This window comes from Pelobates fuscus, chromosome 11, assembly GCF_036172605.1.
Source record: "Pelobates fuscus isolate aPelFus1 chromosome 11, aPelFus1.pri, whole genome shotgun sequence".
Lineage (NCBI taxonomy): Eukaryota > Metazoa > Chordata > Amphibia > Anura > Pelobatidae > Pelobates > Pelobates fuscus.
The window spans coordinates 124,446,859-124,461,032 of NC_086327.1; the positions used below are offsets into that span (position 1 = coordinate 124,446,859).

The 14,174-nt window shown below is 40.8% G+C and overlaps 1 protein-coding gene across 4 annotated transcripts in view; it reads left to right on the top strand.

Annotated features, from left to right (window-relative positions):
• CADM1 (cell adhesion molecule 1) overlaps positions 1–14,174 on the top strand; it is a 230,744-nt gene that overhangs the window by 97,169 nt on the left and 119,401 nt on the right. The gene's annotated exons all lie outside the window — the stretch shown is intronic.

A 14,174-nucleotide genomic window follows, 5' to 3' on the forward strand; every position in this document is an offset into this window, starting at 1 on the left:
ATTTCCCGCAGTATTTCCTGTGTCAGTCACTGTATGGCAAAAGATGAGCTCGGAGTGCCGTCCATTCCAGATAATCCCAATAATGTAGCAGATTTTATCTGCTGAGAGTCGTGTCTAATTCCTATAGCACAAACATTGTATGCCAGCGATGCTGGATTCCGGCATTACCATGGAAACCTTTGGGGGAGGTGGGGATTACAGTTTGTCCGTACTTTCCTTCGGACTATCTTTCCTGCCCCCACATCTTGTATATCTCAACTTAAACAGCATTAGATCTATTGTTTCCCTCCCTGGTCTATTGCAGCTGGAGAGGTGGGGTGTTATTTTGTTCTTTCTTAGTGGGGTTTTTCAAATTGGATCTTGTTGTTTACATACACATTTTCCCACTAAGCAGCTCACTTATAGTAGGTCTTGGGATCAGCAAGCAGCGTCTCGTTTGTAACGCAGCTCTATATCGGTGTTCTGCCTCCTTTCCTGACCCAGTTCCAGAAGGTAGGGGGTCTGTGGTCCACGCTTACAGCCAACCTACGCTTTGGAAAAGCCATCAGCGTTGTAATCAAGCTGTGTGATAGAGGTGACACCTCGGTGTCATCGTGCACGGGTAGCGGGATCCTCTGAGGTTGACAAGCAGGATATTATTTATATGTCTGTAAACAGACAGGTAGAAGCACTGCTTATTTGTAATCCAGTGGCAGTTATATAGCAGAATGAATGTCACAGGGGTTTCTGAGGCCATTAACCCTTTTATTCAGAGAGAGAACAGACCCACCCCATGGAGGTCTAATTTACACAATTTGGGTATGCCATTTGGAAAGACTTGTAGGATTATATGCTAGGTTTGCAGTTACGAGTCATAGAGGCCTATAGACGTGTTTTTTTTTTTTTTTTTTTTTTTACAGGAACATTAAAGACACCCCAAGCAGAACTGACTCCTGGTGTCAATAAATATATCAATAAATCATAAGCACAGCACTGCCATAGCGAGTTATACAAGCCTTTTAATTGGCTGAGCCACTTATTGGTCTGGTCAGCACTCACTGCAGAAAATGCCAGGCCGTCAGGCTTGCTTCAAACGAATACACCAATTGAGATTGGTCTATAGTGGCCCCTTTCATTTGACCTTTCCAGAATACCATTGGGAGGCTGAGTTAGTAATTTATTGTTCATCAATCACTTGCTATTTTAAGCAGAGATGTTTCAAGAAGGCATTTTCTTCCTAAACCTCACTGCTCAATTCTACATTGCATTTCAGTGTGCGTACAGCTCTGGTACCCTTACTTGTTAAATATTGGAAACACGGCCACCGCTGGCCAGCTTTCAGTATAATTTGCTCAGGATATTCTGCAGTGTGCAGTGGTCATGGCTGCCCAGTCTGCCTGCAGACTGATGTTCATGAGCGCAGTTCTGTGTTTAGCTCGCAGCGTGCGACTGTTTATCAACAGATGGTATTAAGTCCCTATGAACAAAGAGAAGGGAGGAGGAGAGAGGCTCTGTGTTCATCCCAAATTTGCCCATCTGTTTCCACTTTATACGTTACATACCTTATCACCTGCAGGATGCTTAGTGGAACATGGAGCTGTGTATATGTGCAAATAATCAATTCCTTTGGCTTATAACCTGCTAAAGGAAATTTTCTGTAGCAAAGAGTGAACAAGTATTGTATTCCTTTGATTTTAGTTAACACATTTTCCTAAAATTACACTCACGGCAACAGTTGGCCATTTTTTTAATAAAGACAATGCAATAAAATATATAGGACGGCGTCAGACCTGAATATTGCTAATTTTTATTACAGATATTATTATACAAAATTTCTTCACATTGTATTCACCTTGTATTTATTTTTGTAATTATTGTAACATATATTTTGTATAATAATAATAATATATATATATATATATATATATATATAATTGTATCTATATAATATATTGTACAGTTGCAAGAAAAAGTATGTGAACCCTTTGGAATGACATGGATTTCTGCACAAATTGCTCATAAATTGTGATCTGATCATCATCTAAGTCACAACAATAGTCAATCACAGTCTGCTTAAACTAATAACACACAAATAATGAAATGTTGCCATGTTTTTATTGAACACACCATGTAAACATTCACAGTGCAGGTGGAAAAAGTATGTGAACCCTCCTTTGGCAGCAATAACTTCAACCAAACGTTTCCTGTATTTGCAGATCAGACGTGCACAACGGTCAGGAGTAATTCTTGACCATTCCTCTTTACAGAACTGTTTTAGTTCAGCAATATTCTTGGGATGTCTTGTGTGAATCGCTTTCTTGAGGTCATGCCACAGCATCTAACTCGGGTTGAGGTCAGGGGTTTCTGTTAGTTGCATTTTAGTTGCCTGCTTTCTACTGTGTCTATGCGGTGTCTCGAGTTTGTACAAGTACTTGTACAGCCAGAGGGAAGCATATCTTCCACCTATAACATATTTTAGTGAGCTATTTGGCCCTAATCGGCAGATTGTGCAGGGAGATCAGAATAGGATAGGATGTCCTTGCACCATATCAAAGATCAGGAACTAAAGCTATATGGTGCCTGCGGCTCTGGCCCCTAATATACTGCATTAGCATTTACGTTCTACATTAGCCATACCAATTCTTACCAGCAGTGGGAGGCAGTGATTGCCTAAGAATCCTTAGCTAAAACACAGCCTGTTTCGGCCACCCATTATTGCTCTGGCTAATGGGGAAGCGTTAATCTGATTAGCATAGAGGGGCTGCGCTGCAGTTCAATGGGGACCCTCATTCAGTGTTAAACCGGTCAAGAATGATTTAGGTTTGATCTGTGGAACAGTGCTAGTGGACTCCAGGCACCATTATCATTATTAAACATTATTAATGGTTATGTTGTCTAGAGTATTAAATTCACTTTGAACATGAGTTGATTTTGTCATGTATTGGTTTCTGCGGATCTGGGTTCTTCAAAATACGCAAAAATACACCTTAGAAGGAGAAGGAGCTTACTCTTTTACATATGTGAAATACTGAACTCTGTTGTGTATGTCTGAATGCCAGAAGCACCTGTGAATGGTAAATGGAAGCTCCTGAATCTGGGCTGGGGGTAAATCCTAGCTTTGTATATGCTATTCACAGATGGTCCACCTTCATTGTTTATAGAGATACAGATAGTCAATAAGTAGCTCTTCAGATGTATTAAACTACAACAAAAATCTGCTCCCTCTTTTTTCTTTCTTACCTATATTGTTTGGAATATCATTCCTACCATCAGAATTATGGATTTATTAAATTAAATTTCCAGGTTCTGACTTTGGCCATTTTCTCAAATTCTATATACATATAACTTGTTTGGTGTAGTAGACACCTGCTTCTATTGAGGTATTGAGTGCCTGTTCCTGACCTGCTAGGATTAATGCCTCTGTGATGTCTTTCAGTCCTGCATTTTCCAACCACTGTTAGGATTTGGTAATGTGAGCCACATTCACGTTACAGCCCATGAAGTGGTTTGTCTTGCTAAGCAACATCCTCCTTTTCAGCATCTTCTATCTACTGTGGTCTCAGGCATTCCCTTAGCAGTTCAAGTTTGGGAGCCATCTTTGTGACGGTAGCCATCTGATGTGGGCCTGTGGCCTTGACACTCATCAGGCACTGACATGCTTCCTTCCAGCTGGTGTACAGTCTCTGGGTGCTGGATTTTGGGTGTAATCGTCCGTTCGTAGTAGTTTTTGGGTTTTAACATCGATGGTGACCAACTCTCTTCTTTTAGTCAGGTTATTATTCCAGTTGGGTACCTGATGACTGGTAGAACATATGTGTTAATTGTTTGCATCTTGTTCTCCCATTTTGCTGGGACTTCAGGACCTGTCTGACTCCCTGGGTGTTTCTCTCTTCCTTGCCTCTTTCCCATGGTTCCCATGTGTTTGTGGTACCCCATAGGCAGTGTAGCTGTTCTCGACATCGCCTATTTGACCTTCTGGTATTTGAAGTCATTCTGTCCTGATAGTCTTCCCTCGTTTTTCTTTTTTCCTTTTTCTATCATCCATTCAGTTATCCAGTCCGATCAACTTTACAGTGTCCTTGCTGTATATGTTAGTTAAGTGGATCAGTGAGGTAATGTCCTGCTCATTCTTGGCATACACCTTGATGGCCTGTAGAGTAGATAGCTGATGATGGTTCCACTCTTGGACTTGTATCCATATCCACTCTTTATGATGGTCTGGTTTAGGGGATTGAGGAATATGCAGAACAGCATTGGGGATAGTCTATCCACTTGTTATATGCCATATTTGATTGTCAGTGTCCCGAAGTTGGCTTCTGGAGTTGTCTTACACTTGACCATCGAGTTATTGAAGGCTGTTAGTGTCTCTCTGACCTTCTATGTATGTGGCATTTATGTCCTAGGCTTTCTTGTAGTAAATTCAGGATTTGCACAGATTGGTCTATGGATTGGTCTGTGCTAGATGAAGGTCCCTTATTCGTCAAAATCTATCTTGTCTGTCTATTCTATCCTGTCTGTCTATTCTTTCCTGTCCTATACTATCCTGTCCTGTCTGTCTATCCTATCTATTTTTACAATTGGTATTCGTTTAGATTCATCCCTCATTTACTGGCATCTTTTATTCAGCGTACATTCACGTTTCCCACAAATGCTTTAGTATGACATAATTCTGTAAATGTTAACGCTTTATGTACCAAACTGGTGTGCATACCATTGTACTGAATCTGTTTTTGCTGCTTGTTTTCAGCTAAAACCCTTGTGTACATCGGAGTACTGTAAACAGTCCGAGCACAAGTCAGCAGATTTGCTCTCTGTCCTTTCACTTTTGGGATTATCCCCTCCAAAATGTAGTGAACTGAAACTCGAATCTCCAAATTTGGGCGAAATTGTCTTAATTGAGGCTGAAAACCGCATTTTTGGAGAATATTTACATATTCGCTGTTACGGTTGGCCTTTATTAACTTTTATTTTGCAGCTGCTTTTCGATTCGCTGCAGTTGGGAGTTTAGTGAATAACCCCAGCGGTTTCCAATTTGTGATCTCTGTCACCCCTTCACTGTGTTGCCCCTTCGTTATCTTTCCATTCTGTGCTCTCGGCCGCTCAGATTCTGCTCGAGACACTCCATAGAAATATCTAGTAAATATTTCAGTACTGTTCTATGTTTTGAACCCCTTTCCAACACACAGACATAAAAGCTTTTTATCTTGGTGAGTTAATGGTCGCTGCTCTTCCAGGATTTATGTCCTATTTCTACACTCCACATCCCCCCCCCCCCCCCCCCCCCATCCATATCATTCTGTTTGTGCTGCTGTGGATTTTGTGCTATAGTTGTGTGTGACCCCCTTCTCCTAGTTATGAATAGTGAAGATTGCTTGTTAAGTGGAAAGAGGCGCTGGGCACATTTCATTCCGGCTTCTTTTGTGTGTTTCCTCTCGCTCGGTCTCTGCATGGACACTGCCAACCTCCCATTAGCACCGGAGCCAAATGACTGTCAGCTGGAGCCTCCACTTCCTATTCCTCTGTGCGTTTAATGAGTTTGTATTGTGTTTGGCTATGCGCTTAACCCTTTCCCAGTCGAGGCTCCCTGAGAACTGCAGACCTGGTTATGATTTAGTAAAATGGAGAGTTTATCCACTAAAATTGTGAATTACAGAGGCTTGATGAGGGAGCTTTACGTTTTAGACCGAAACAACCAAACTGAAAACATTTAGCAATTTTCTCCAGTTCGGCTGTTTTGCATCAAATTCCTTTATCGGTGCTGCACGATTCCCAACTTGGTAAATAAATATGTCAGAAAACAGAACCCCCCTCCCCTATCCTGCATACACACCCTGGATCACCAACAATACATGTTTTAAAATCCAGGTCCCTCTTTTTTTGTCTGATACTGAAAGCCTGCGTCCTATGTACCACTTCCGGAAATTGACCTAATGGTTAGACTCTTATCTCTGAACTTCTGTTTTATGTCCCAAATATTTTTGCTCTTCCCTTTCCCATTCACATCTAAACACACATGGATACCTCCCAACATTTCAAATGAAGAAAGAAGGACACTTTAATTTTAGGGGTGTGACTAGGGGCTGTTCTGAGACATTTTAGGTGACTTACTAATAGGGATGCACCGAAATTTAGGCCAAAAATGGGCCTATCCCATTTCAGCCGAAAATGTAGCAAATCTGCCGAAAATTACACCCTTCCCCCCTTTCCAGGTCTGGCGCTACCATAAGGCGGCCCAGGCCCCGGGGGATGCAATGTCAGGTTGAACGGTGAGAGGGAAGCGCACTGCGCTCCCCTCCAGCCAGTTACTTTTTGTAGCAAAGCTGAGCACAGCCCAGGTCTTACCTGCCGCGGAGCCCAGCCTTCTACCGTCTCCTCAACAGGGCAAAAGGACGCGGCAGTCACGTGACAGGCCCGGGGAGGCTGGCCTTGCAGTAGCCAATCGGAACACATCACTGGGACGTTCCAGGGCAACGTTCTATGGGAAGTGTGTGTGTGAGTTCCGCACAGAATACCTTCCAAGGTATGTGGGCAGTGTATGGGGACAGTTGGATCAGTGGCTGTAACTGACTGGGCTGCAGGCAACCTCACATTAGGCTCCCATCACTGCCCCTCAGCAGCAGACCTGACACTGTGTGTCTGTGAGGAATGGTAAGCATTGGGAGAGAGACACTGTTTAGTTTTGACTTAGGGCCTGGCCTTGTAAATGGGTCATTTGCATCACGGGGGATTTCAGGATAGGGACAGCCTGAGGAGACACTGAGTGCCTTGTGGGGATCTCCAGTCTGCGGCCAGTAAGGTTGGTCTTATTATTTGCCCACGTTTAGTTTAGTCCTATGCCCCTGCAAGATACCTGATTTACACCAATCCACCTTAAAAATAAATAAATAAAGCTTTATCTTTTTTATATAGAAAAGATTGGGTTGCTAAATGTGTATTCTCCAGGAGGAATTCTGGGCGAGGTATTGAGGCTGCTGCTGTTCTAGGTACAATGAAAAGTGATGCACTGGAGTATGAAGAATTCATATGCTTCATTCTATGACTTGAGTAATACATTCCACAGGGCAACACTGTCAGTTGCTGCCCATCAGTTTGTAGAAGTGCTGTGTCCAGTAAAAGATGGGGGACCTGGCAACCCTTAAAGAAGCTGCACCAGTTACTGACTACTTTAATCAAAGCACTAAATGCAGCTGTATAGTCCAGTCCCAAATGTTTGGATTTGCCATGAGACTTTGTTGATATGATCCTGTCCCAATCTCTGTACTCGGCCCCATTTGTGCTAAGTTTATGGTTTCTGTATTTGACATTAAGCAGTTAAGTTGCTGCTTCCCCTCTGTATGTCAGAGCATCTGATTTGCATTTACCTGATCAGCTGTCTGAATTGACAGACCTCTTCTTTGTAATCATGATTATGTTGTATCGGGATAATAAGGAATGAAACAAAATCCCTGAAGGGCTTGTTTTGTGTTTTATTTTATTGGCTTGTAGTTTTAAATATTAGATTCATTGGGAAGTCTAATATTTAATAAAATTATAGAAAAAAACGATTTTAAAATCATTGGGGAAAAATAGTCTGTTTCGTTTTCGAATTTTTGGTTTCGGCCCAGAATCTTCATTTCGGTGCATCTCTACTTACCAATAACCATTTATGGAACAAGAACAATGCATGTTATTTACAAAGACTTATTTCTAAACACATTTTTTATAGTTTAAAGATACACATCCTGGGAGTATTGTTACTGTGAAGCTCTGATATACATAATTCAGACATGCCAACAATATGTTGCTCCTAGAAAAGAGGGACATTAGGATAGAAAAGAGGGACTGATGGATTTGGCCCCAAAATAGGAAATGTTCCTCCAAAGCAGGCATACTTAGTGGCTATGCAACTAATAGTGTCCTTGTCTCGGGTTTTAATACTGGTTACTCCAATGCATATCGAAGGTTCACATGGAGAAATGATTCACCGTTGTGGTCAGGACCTACCATCACTTTCCTGGATGTATAATGTAATTTTTCTATATTTTGCTACTCGCTGTCTGCATCCACAGATCTAGCACAATGAATGGGTTTGGGAGAATAATAGAGGAAGTGGTGTAGGCAGGTGAGAAAAAGAGAAGATAAAATTATTATGTATACACTTTTCATCTTTGTTAACATTTCCAATTGATTTCAAAAAGCCCTTTTACTATTGTTGAGTGAAATGTGGGTAACGTTTGTCCTGTTTTAAAAGTGCTAGATTCAGGCAGGTCTCTGTGTAATGAGAGGGAGGGTAATAACATGAAGCTACCATTGTCATTTCTTAAAGCTTTTATCTACATAACCTAAAACCCCATCTTTAGTTCCCTAGGCAGGGAGTTGGCGTAAGCCAGGAGGATTCTGGGACTCTGATCGCTGCATGAAGACGTCTTAATGAGGCTGTGCGTGACTACCTCTGGAAAGACAAAAGCTTGCGCTTTGTGAATGTATAGTGATATATGCATAGCCTTTAACCCTTCTTGTGTTATAGTGAAGACACGGTGGGGGGAAATCTTCGTCGCGTCTAGATATTTTCTGCTGAAGTATTACTATAGGAATATGTTCTTTTTTGTTTATCTATCTATGTAATGTGAAAAAGGATACCAAGTATTTCCAGCTGAGAGTTATTGGATGTCCTGCGTTGTAAGCAAATTACCCATTATAAACCTAGAACTCGCAGTTTGAATTCCTTACTGGAATGTATCTGTCCTACATTTGTACCATGGACTGTGCTCTGCAGAGTGGGGAATGAGGCCCATGGAACAGAATGATCAGAACGTAATGGAATGCCTGGGATCCTGTTTCCTATCACTTTTTGGTGTATTGTTGGCAGCAAAGCTTTGTGCTAAAGCGGGTTTTATTTTGTTATACTGCCTGTCGTGTACATGCACTTGTGATTGTAAAGTCTGAACCAGTAGGTTGATGGAACACTGTCGGATATAGATTGTAATCTTGTGAGCAGGTCCTTCTTCACCCCCTGTGGAATATGTTGGCCTTATATAAATGCTAATATCTGTATTTCATAGCTATATAGGTTGTCCGGTGAAGCCATTGCCAGGCATAATAAATACAATTGTATGAGATGTACATCTGAAATAGTCACTATAGAACACATATGGTGGTGCTGCCCAGCCATTAGATCCTATCGGCAGGCTTTTATCTAATTCATGATCCACTCCACTATTTCACCATCTCAGGCCTTGTTCGGTTGGTCAAGGCTCTTTAAAGAGGCACCTCGACAGAATCTTCTTTGGCATCTATTGGGTTCAGCCAGCAATTTAGTTCATTGCTATGGAAGCTGACAAAAAGTCCATCCATTGAACAATGGCTGTAGCTACTCGATGCAATGGTGCTAATTTAAGGATTGACCTGGTCAGGGGAATTGTGGGGACCACAATTCTACTAGTAAAGTTTTAATTTAAGTTTAAGTTGATTTACAGTTTGTTATAAACCAATATGGTCAATTTCATACCCTGGACACTATGCAATGTCCAGAGGTTGACCTTAAACTACTTTACAAGTTATTTTTCATTATGTGTATATACGCCAGTGATCTACATACAGGTTGCCTTATCTAAATAATATGCAGTATTGTAATGATGCCAACTTAAGGTTTGTACACTTGCTTTGTTGCTGTTACAGCTGCAATTGGATGTATAATGTATCATGCAATGAACTGTAAACCAGAAATAAAATAAGAAAAGATTAGTGTGTGGTCCTGACTGGATGGTGAATCATTTTGAATTAATGATGCATTGGCTTTTAAAGGGACCCTGTAGGCACTGTAATTGCTTCATCTAATTGAAGTGGTTATAGTGTCTGAAGTACCCTGGCGCTGCCCTTCCAATTGGCATTAAACCATTTTTAATGATTTAATGGTAAACATGAGTCCCCAGAAGTCAACCGCCTCTCTGCTGAAGAAGCACTACTAGCCTGAGCTGTAATGGACGGCTGTGTTTGGCTGCTAGTGTCAGCTGACTGCTTTCAGCCTATCCCAGAACACTTTGCAGGTGTTGTTGTAATTAATATTATTATTATTATACCTCTAGTGGTGGCTAGGCTGTGAGGGTCCAGGATCTCTTTTTCTTTCCGTAAAAATTAGCATTGAATGGAGGGACAGTGCCAAAGGACTCCAGGCACTATAACCAATTCAATGAGATGAAATTAAATGGTTATAGTGACTACTCTGTCCCTTTAAGGCAGTGTCTGGGCTTCAGACCCCATTTAAACCGGTATCATTGCGTTACCGCTGTCCCGTTCTATGGCAAATTAATCTTAAAACAACACTCCAAACCCCTAAAGCACTTTAGCTTGCTGAATCACTTTGTGTGAAGAGTGTGTTCCCCTTTTTCAATAGAAACTGACACGTTTATAAATTAACCTGGATACACCCCCTTGCCTTTCAAGCAGACCGCAGGTAATGGTACTCCCTGGTTGTTTAGCTAATTGGAGCTAAACTCAATAGGCAGCACCTGCCTTCCAAAGACTGGGCGGGGTTAGAAGGGGAGGGCTGTAGGTTTTGCAAGCTGTTTTTAGGTATACACTCAATAAAAAAATGCATATTAAAATACATGCACGCTTTATTTGGGGCATATCTACCAAATAGTGATTTTGTAATTATTTTGTATTTGGACAGTGGAGTGTGTCTCATGGTAAGCAGAGCGTTATAATGCAATATGGTGCTTATCACGCTAGCATTTAGTTTATGGTATAGCTGTGGTTTATATATGTACCCTATTTAAAAGGAAATTAGTCTGGTGAATTTTCTTTTCTTTTTTTTTTGTCATGTTATTTGGTCGAAGAGAGTATTACTTTGTCGGTGTGTGTGTGTGTGGGCAGAGTGCTTATTTTTGATTTAAGGTTGCTGAGCAAATGATTTCATTTCCTATTTTAGATTTGGGTGACTTTTTTTTTTTTGTTGTTTTCCTAGCTTTTCAGTGCCCGGGGTTAATATCTGTCTTGCTATAGTACGTTTCTGCACTGGGCTGTTTAATTATTGGTCTTTTCACTTGAGACGTGCATGTATATCAATAGGGACAGACATGTTATGAACTGCCTGTGGCTGCGGCACATAGTAGCTGTGGAGAGATCTGCTTCTTCAGATTAATCTCACTCATCCACTCACATTTGGCATCAGCGAAGTCCCAGAGTTTTGGATATTCCCGGGTTGCTGAAATTAAAGGCATCTCATCTGAGTGACGCACAGACTGTTTGATGGGAGATGCGTTAAGAATTATACCTGTTCAGAAAAAAAAATCTACTGTTTTCATCATTCATTCCAGTAGAATTGTTAGATCTGTGACGCTTTAGCTTTTATTCAACTACAACTCCCATGATCTTCAGTCTTGGTTATGGGTGGTTGTAGAGCAACCGCAACCAGAGACGCTATTGGATAGATCATGCGACCTACAGTTCAACAGCTAAAAGAGCCGCATGTTACGTACCCATTGCCTGTTAGGACTATGACTGGATAAGCATCATCAAAGAATTTACTTTTACAGTTACCTGAATTTTGCATTGCATTCTGGAACTTCCTTTTTAGTTTTATTCACCCCAACCCTATAAACATGCCTTGGTATAATAAGATGTAGAAATTCAGTAGGTCTTAGAAATCAATGCACGGATGTTTTTTTTAATCACTACAACTTTAATATTTATGTTGAGTTTATCTTCTTTTTTTTTTTTTTTTTTTATCGGCATATGTGTGATTACTGGCATGTAATTCCTACACTTAAATTAGATACATAAATATCATCCCAAATACTTTCACACTTGTACCCAGATGGCCGCTGCCAATGTCTAAAGCCTGAGTGCCAGAACTTCTCCTTGGCAGGTCAGCATGCGTGGTATTTAATCTCCTGGCTGGTAATACGTGCGCCGTGTGTTCTCAAAAGATTTGCAGTACATGAAGCGCACTGACAACCAGTCTGGGCATCCAGTTTACTTTACTAATTAGGGCGATTCAGGCTGTAGCTGGGCTTATTAGCTCAGCAAATAGTTATATGTTAATAAGTAATAGCAACGTTTCAGGAGCCCTGGCCAGATAGCCATTACAGAGGTCCCGCTTGCCATATGCTTCGGGAGGGGGAGGGCATCAGAGAAGCAACGCTTGGGGGGAGAAGAAGAAATGAAGGGATGATTGATGTTGGCAAGACATAAAGATTGGCTGATAGGTGTGTGGGAGGCAGAGAATATGGGATGATTTTATGGCAAACAGATTACGGAGGAACGTTACACATGAGTTGCTATAGAATGGAGGTGGCCAAAAGCCAGAGCTGCCTGTATCTGTTGTTGTACTACAACTCCCATGATGCTTTGACAGTCAGCTTGGGATATACAACCATTTTATTAGAGCCAAGAATTAAGTCTAAAAAACGGAGGATAAACATTACAACTGGGCGTTGGCAGTAAGGAAACTGGCACTATTAATTCTCTAAAATATAATCCCCCTGGTTTACCCTATCTACGTCCTCTGTAGTCTAAAAAAATGTATCGTAAAATGGGGCCTACGAATAAACAGAAATAATAACAAATACAAAATGTGTGTAATATATTGATTGAATACGAAAAAATCGCCTTTAAATGCAGTGCAAGAAATCTATCCAAACTATTATTTAACTTCAGTGATGGATCTGCAGACATCACAGAAACATTGACCTCAATGTAATATATATATATATTTTTTTAGAAGCTTTTCAAATGACTTAATGATTTTGGATAAACTTTTTAAATAATAATTATTGAAAGTTTATCTGAAAATATGAAATCATTTGAAAAACATATATATATATATATAAAAAAAAATATGAAATCATGGCCTATAAAAGAAAGGTCCATTTTATGTCATTAATTTCTGTGATCCTATCGGTTACGCACACAGGATCGGTATATACTACATGGAAGCTGTGGTTTTAAAACATCTGGGGATCTACTTTTTGGGCACCCGTGCTGCAAAGAAAAGCTGTCACTCAACCCGATTTGACGACCTCTGCATATAATTTATTTCTGTGATCCTTAAAGGACCACTATAGTGCCAGGAAAACATACTCGTTTTCCTGGCACTATAGTGCCCTGAGGGTGCCCCCACCCTCAGGGTCCCCCTCCCGCTGGGCTGGATGGAGAGGAAGGGGTTAAACTTACCTCTTTCTCCAGCGCCGGGCAGGGAACTCTCCGCCTCCTCTTCGGCTGAATGCGCATGCGCATTCAGCAAGTCTCATAGGAAAGCATTAACAATGCTTTTCTATGGACGCTGGCGTCTTCTCACTGTGATTTTTCACAGTGAGAAGCAAGCAAGCGCCTCTAGCGGCTGTCAATGAGACAGCCACTAGAGGCTGGATTAACCCAAATATAAACATAGCAGTTTCTCTGAAACTGCTATGTTTATAGAAAAAAGGGTTAACCCTAGCTGGACCAGGCATCCAGACCACTTCATTAAGCTGAAGTGGTCTGGGTGCCTATGGTGGTCCTTTAAATTATAGTTTAAATAAAACCTCAATAACTCATTGTCAAAAAACCTAAGATTTCCAGCTATGTACACACTCCACTTAATTTGTGAACTTTTCTGAATGTATTATTCTTGTTAATGAAACATGCCTGATACGTGGTCTAACTGTATAGTTTGTAGCGCAGCCGCTTTAAAGCCCCATTTCAATCTGGGATTTCAGGATTAGATGAAACCGCTGATACTATATGGTGCATACACAGACTAGTATGTACTGGAGTAATCACCAGGTACACGTCCATGGCGATGGGGGCGACAAGTCTTCTGATATCCACTAATCTTGGAAGAAACAGCTGGAGATTCATTGATAACAATGAATTTATAGATTAATCAATCCTATAAAGTTAATCTTAATTTTCTGTTATTTTTATCCATTCTTAAAGATGAATATTATGGGGGAAGTATATATTGAGTAAATTTGTTGTGTTTTTGTTTTGGATTTTTTTTTCCTACTTCATTTCTAGTTTGCTTTTCCACTACTTTCCCAAAATGGTTGGGATCTGATTGATCTTCTGGTAGGTTCCCCTCAGCTTAATAAATTAACACATAAACCGATCTAATCTCCAGTTAAATATAAATCATTACCCAGGATCCGTTATTAAATGGCCAAAACGTTGGGTCTCCCATTCACAGTTTAAAGGAACACTCGCCAGCGTGCTGTAGTGGTTATGGTGCCATG